Raw genomic sequence first — 6451 nt, forward strand, 5'->3', positions numbered from 1 at the left:
CCATACGGGGATTTGAACCAGTGACCCTCCGGTTCCCAACCCAACTCCCTATGGACTGAGCTACTGCCACCCCCAAGGAAAGGTGCATTGGCCGGGAATATGGTGCCTGGTGCTCCTTAAAAGGAAGAATAAATTGACACCCGTTTGAAACTCTCTGCGTCCGAGTCCATAAATCCGAGGGGCCGCTACAGTATCTGTTTACCACATGAATTATCTGTATCCGGATCCGTTCCTCGAACTAGGCGGGGCCTAAACCGGAAGTGGTCATATTTAAACCGGAAGTTGGTCGGGCTCTCTTAAAATGTGCGGGGCTTTAACCGATATGTTATTTAAGCATGCAATTGATATGAGTTTATCAAAAATTGTTATATTTATTGCTGATTTGAAAACTATTTACATGACAGCATCAAGCTTCAGATCAATGGTGTTGTCATGGTAACAAACAAACTATATACAGAACGTTTTGAAACAATGAATACAACACATGCAGTTGCAATTATGAAGTAAAATGTAATGAACAAGAGTTGTCATACTCAATATAACTTTCTTTTTTTAACTTTTAATTTTTTTATGATCAGTGTGATTTTTTTGGGTTCTTTTTTATTTTTTTATTTCCACACCAGGTATGTGTGTGTGTGTGTGTGTGTGTGTGTGTGTGTGTGTAAGAGAGAGACACAGAGAGAGAGGGGGCGGGGGGGCAGCTGACAGTAAAAAAAAAAAAAAATCTCTGATGGCAGAGACGCAACGGGAGTTGCATTTAAACCAAGCAGTTTGTCTGAAACCCATGTTCACCAGAAATCTACTGGTTACTATGTAAGTACTACAAACCGAAGTTAAAAACAAACCTGAAGCTGAAGAAACCCTAAACGTTAACGGAACAGATCCGCAGACCCGATTGACTGCCTGCTTGACGGAGCGGGAGCGAGAGAATGAGAGCGAGAGAGAGCGAGAGAGAGCGAGAGAGAGCGAGAAAGAGAGAGAGAGGCAGAGGGAGCACATTTCTCCATGTTGTGTGTGTGTGTGTGAGATTGATCCGAGCAAGTTTGTAGGCGGGGGGGGGGCGCTGTGTTTATCACAGAACGCTGCGCGGCCAGTTGAGGAGTTGTATTCAATCCGAGCACGGATATTGACTCATATTACTCGTAAAATACTTGTACTTGGCAAAAGTGTTGTTTTTTGCTCGTAGGTGAGTCTCTCGGGTTCAGAGGGTTGGCCATTTAGACTGTAAACAGTATGTTGGTCACCTGATCGTTAATGTAACTGGAAGGAGCTCCAAATTTGACAGTATTGACTGGAAGTTATAGGCTTTGAGTTACATGGGGGATACACACTTTGCATTTAGTCTCGTAATCACCATAAAAATTAAGTATCACTGATATTTGAACTTGTGTTGCTGCAGTCAGAGTACACAGTGCTCATCCTGAATGGGCCAGTATAGTGCATCAGAATTGCTTGTTGAATGGTCTATTAGCTTTGGAACCCCCCTTTCCCCACAGCTTTCAATTGTCAGATGAGGACCTTTTACAAAGTCCAGTTGCCCTTGACCTAGTTTTGGTCTTTTGGGGTAATAACATGGACCATGAACCAAAACGGACACATCTGGACTCAATGTGGGGATTGTATGGCAATATTTGACACGTTTAGACCATGAAGACAGTTTTCAGTCTATTTCCCCTCTGGCAGGGACATTTCTGAATTCAGGTGGACATTGTGGACAGAAAAATTGGTGGATCTTGATTCCCAACATGGGATTTGGCCCGTATTGCACACTTCCTTCACATCCCGCGCAACGTATTGCCATTGTCAAGCACATTGCCACCCTGGTGGCTTTCTTCCATGTCTCCATGAACGCCCATATATTTGGGCTGACAGTTGAGAAACCTTCCCTTGTTAACTATGACGTGGATGACTGAGAACCTACTATATCATGACATGTTCAATTTACTATATTATAATTTTTTTAACAGGTCCTACTGAAAAGCACCTGGATTAGTCAGGATGGCCGAGCGGTCCAAGCCGCTGCGTTCAGGTTGCAGTCTCAACTGTAGGTGTGGATTCAAATCCCACTTCTGACAACAATTAAAACTAGTGTTTTCATTTGGAACTCATGTATGAGACATATTATTGGCAATAAAGAACTTATCAGTTCTTTTGTATTTAAGAGGACATGAATGTGCACGAGAAACGCAATTGCATTTACAGAGTTTTTTTAGCGTCATTATTGTCAACACATGTAAAGTTACCATGTGTTTGTACACAGTAGACATATCTACTGCTTTATTCACTGTCTGTGGCAAGTCCTTTAAAACCTGTTCTTGACTTGCTTTTTCACACATCCTCTGAACACTTAGCTTACTAAATGACTTAAGTTGGCCAGTAATTGTTGCTTTTTCATCTTCGTTGTGATTGTTGTGTGCCTTCAATTTTATACATGTGGATATTATGAAAGAAACTGCCTAGTAAACCCTTGCAACACTTTTTCCATGGTGCAATGGTTAGCACTCTGGACTCTGAATCCAGCGATCTGAGTTCAAATCTTGATGGAACCTGTTTTTCAAGCCACAGCACAGGTGAAAAAGATCAACTTTTCAACGATCCACATCTAGTTTAAGTAAGCTTACAGGGTTTAATGTCCTTGGCCATTTAGACTGTAAACAGTATGTTGGTGGGGGCATGTTGAGGAGTCACCTGGTCGCTAATGTTATTGGAAGGAGCTCCAAATTTGACAGTATTGACTGAAAGTGACAGGCTTTGTTTTCATTTGGAACTAATGTCTTAGATTGATATTTTTTACACTTTACATGTGTTGTCAACACATGTGTTGTCAACACATGTAAAGCTACTGACTATGATTTAACCAAGGGATTCGGTGAAAGTTATCTTTTGTTTTGTAAAACTATGGGTTGTGTACAAAACAGGAGAAAATGGTTTTTTGTTGCATCCATGCTGTTATGTATAACAGATAAAAAGTGCAAATTGACATTCCATCCAATACAGGCAAGAAGGGGTTGACAGATAGATTTTAAAATCCACACAGATAAACAGTCATCGTAGCTGTTTGCAGGATTGCCGCAAAATTTACCAAGATTAAACTGGGCCGTATAGTTACGATTATACGAAAAGAGAGAAGTACTTCCACTTGTTGTTACCTGTCGTTGCTATGGGTAACAAGAGTTTACAATCACACATTTCCTTAGGGGCCCATAGTGGATGAAATGGTAAAACATTTGGCCCTGGATGCATATAATGCCTGCCATATTGAGCGACAAAATTTGGGTGTGCTGAAAAAAGGTTCTTTAACTCACCTCTTTTTTTGTTTCTTGTTATGTCTTGGCAAGAAGTATTATGCTATGGGGTTGTAACTGTCTGAGGGACAGTGCTATGGAGATTTACACGTTAGTTCACATTTTTTGATAATTCCATTAATGTGTGAATTTATACAGTAATTTAAAACCTTAAAAATGTATAATAAATAAGTTTAAAAAGGGACATTTGATTTAAAATTGTACCAAAATGTTTTGCGTTAATATGTTTACATTTTGTTCTTTATTACAAATGCTATTTCTTATGTTGAAATCAAAGGTCGAATGACCAGAGTTAAGTGAAGGCCACACCTGTTGCATTGTGGGAAGAAGGTATTCAGCGAGAGCCAACGTGGCTGCAGAGAAAAATGTACGGGCTTAAACTAAGATTTGCACGGTCAAAGAGGCGCACACGGTAATGGTGCTTTTGTATTTCAGCTTTGTTACATTTGTGAATATTGTTGTAATTTCTTTGTATTGAATGCACTTTCTGCACTGTTGTGACGCTAACACTAATAACATTGTGGGACCCGTCTAGTTAAAGAAACGTGTGTAAGAGATTGTAAAATCACTGAAAGTATTTTGACTTATTGTGTTTTATGTGTTTATTTTCTTTATAGTTTTCACGGTGTCTTGAGGATGGAAATGTGGAAATAAATGTTAAAAAGACATCTGTATGATCCGTGGCCGTATTCAATTGGACCAGTGTAACTACAGTGAAAACGTAACGCCAGCATGGCCAAGAGTCTAAAGCGAGAGTCTTACGAAAGAGCAACTTAAGTCCGTGAAGAGAGAGAGAGAGAGCATCGCTGAGGCAGCGTGTGACCGGACAAGAAGCGAGAGAAGAGATCGTGCTGATCCACGGGATAAGGAAGGAGGGCCGTTCCTGACACAGAGTGCAGAGTGCCGCGATTTCGCAAACAGAGGACAGCAACAACGAGGACTACAGCGCCGCAAATATCCCCTACAGGGACAGTGCAGAATCTGTTTTCCTCCTTTGCTGTCAACACTAAACGGGCGGCTCCACGGACGGCGCCAGGTTTGATTGTGCTATCCTGTGCTTCTTTATGGAACTTTGTAGGCTACAGTTTGAAAGAAAGGACTTGGTAAAACAAACTGCTGGTTCATTGAGAGAGTAATTTTATCTGTCTTTACAGCCCAATTGCTGTTACTGAAACAGCTTAATTGTTATTGTTTTAATGGGATTGCTATTATTTTTCATCTGAGAGTTAAAATACTCAATCGAGTTCAGGTGAATAGAAATAGCAATTGACTGCGCTGATAACAACATTGTTGTAAAGGGCTTATCTGCACAATTAGCAAGTTAATGCATACAGTGCCTTTTCTAAAATCTGCAAAATGTCAGTTCATGAAGAAAAAACACCAAGTGCCAAATTAAGTGAAGAAATAGATTCTCTTCAGAAGAAGTTAAGTAGTTTGAGAGTACAGTTAAAGGCACAAACGGATGAAGCTGAAAAGGAGCGATTAGAAACACTTAGAGGTGACATTATTGCTAAAATAGAGATACTAAAAGTATCAACGGTTGAACCTACTTCTATTACCTTCCAGACAGACAACCTCAGGAGATCTTTCCATGATAGAAAATTAACCCCAAAAATGCTAGAGTTGAAGCAACTAGAGACCTCTCAACATGAGAGTAAATTCATAACATTGTATAAAAAAATGGAAAGAGCAGGTTAAAGTTGCACGCAACAATCTTAAAGATGAGTGTTCTGATGAAGACTTGTGTGAAATGATAGATGCTGTAGAAGGGCTAGAAAAACAAGTTAAAGATGCATATGTAAATGTACGATCTCAATCAGCACCTTCTATTGCGTACTAATGAAAGTACGCATGAGTGAAGTAGGGCAAGAGGATTTTGATGCTAAGGCAGAAAGTGCAAGACTTCATTTGATACTGGACAAAGAGTATGCCCAGTCAATATTTGGCTCCTCAAAAACCAAATCTACTATTCGTAGCCATCACTCAAACCATTCTTCACAGTCATCAGAACAGCAAAGCATAACAGCCAAAAGAGCAGAGTGTGCAGCGCAGCTGGCCGCAAAGAAAGTTGAAATAAACATGGAGGAGGCAATTGCTGCAAAAAAGCAAGAACTTAAAAGACTGGAAAATCAGAGAGATCTTGATGTTATAGCTGCTAAGTTTAGGGCATACTCTGAAGCTGACTCAAATGAGATTTGCAGCGAATATCAAGCAACACCTCCAGTACCACATAAAGAAATTAAAAAAGAACAAACGTATAAAAATGATGAACAAACAATCAATACTAACAATGAAGCATCATTAGTAAAAGCCCTGCATGATGCAATTTCTCTTACAAGACTTCCTACACCTGAACCCTCAGTCTTTGTTGGAGACCCGCTTAAGTTCTTAGAGTGGAGAACAAGTTTCAAAGCACTGATAGAACGTCGATGTATAAATCCAGTGGAGAGGTTATTTTATCTGCAGAAATACATCAGTGGTGAGGCAAGATCTGTAGTAGAAGGAACTTTCTACAGAAAAGATGATGAAGCTTACAATCAAGCATGGGAAGCGTTGAATGCACGATACGGCCATCCCTTTGTGATGCAATGTGCATACAGAGAAAAATTAAACAGCTGGTCGAAGATTGGCTCAAGAGAGTCAGTGAAATTAAGACAATTTAGCGATTTTCTGACAGCCTGCAGTAATGCCATGCCTCACATCAAAGGACTACAGGTGTTGAATGACTGTGAGGAAAACCGAAAGATGCTCCAGAAACTCCCAGATTGGTTGACCTCTCGCTGGAATCGCCATGTCACTAAGCAGCTGAGACAAACCGAGGAATATCCCAATTTCAAGGAGTTTGCTGATTTTGTAGCAAAGGAAGCAGATATAGCATGTAATCCTATGACATCCTTTCAAGCCTTAAAGTCTCCTGAAGAAAGGCCAATAAGAGATGTAAAACGTCCAAAGGCTAGTGCATTCAGTACAAATGTGAAAGATGAATCTGAGAAATCAATGACAATTATGAAAACATACAGTGCTCTAGAGACAAGTTCAAAAGATTCAAATGGAGCAAAGAAAGTGACCATATCAACATTATCTTCACACCCAGCAACATGCCTATGCTGTGGAGAGAGTCACTCTGTCCACAAATGCCAGAAGCT

At 40.2% G+C, this 6451-nt stretch overlaps 1 pseudogene; it reads right to left on the reverse strand.

The window, feature by feature from the left end:
- Positions 1-14: 14 nt before the first annotated feature.
- Positions 15-6451, reverse strand: part of LOC117940600 — a 20805-nt pseudogene continuing 14368 nt past the window's right edge.

Source organism: Etheostoma cragini, unplaced genomic scaffold, assembly GCF_013103735.1.
Source record: "Etheostoma cragini isolate CJK2018 unplaced genomic scaffold, CSU_Ecrag_1.0 ScbMSFa_2848, whole genome shotgun sequence".
Classification (NCBI taxonomy): Eukaryota; Metazoa; Chordata; class Actinopteri; order Perciformes; family Percidae; genus Etheostoma; species Etheostoma cragini.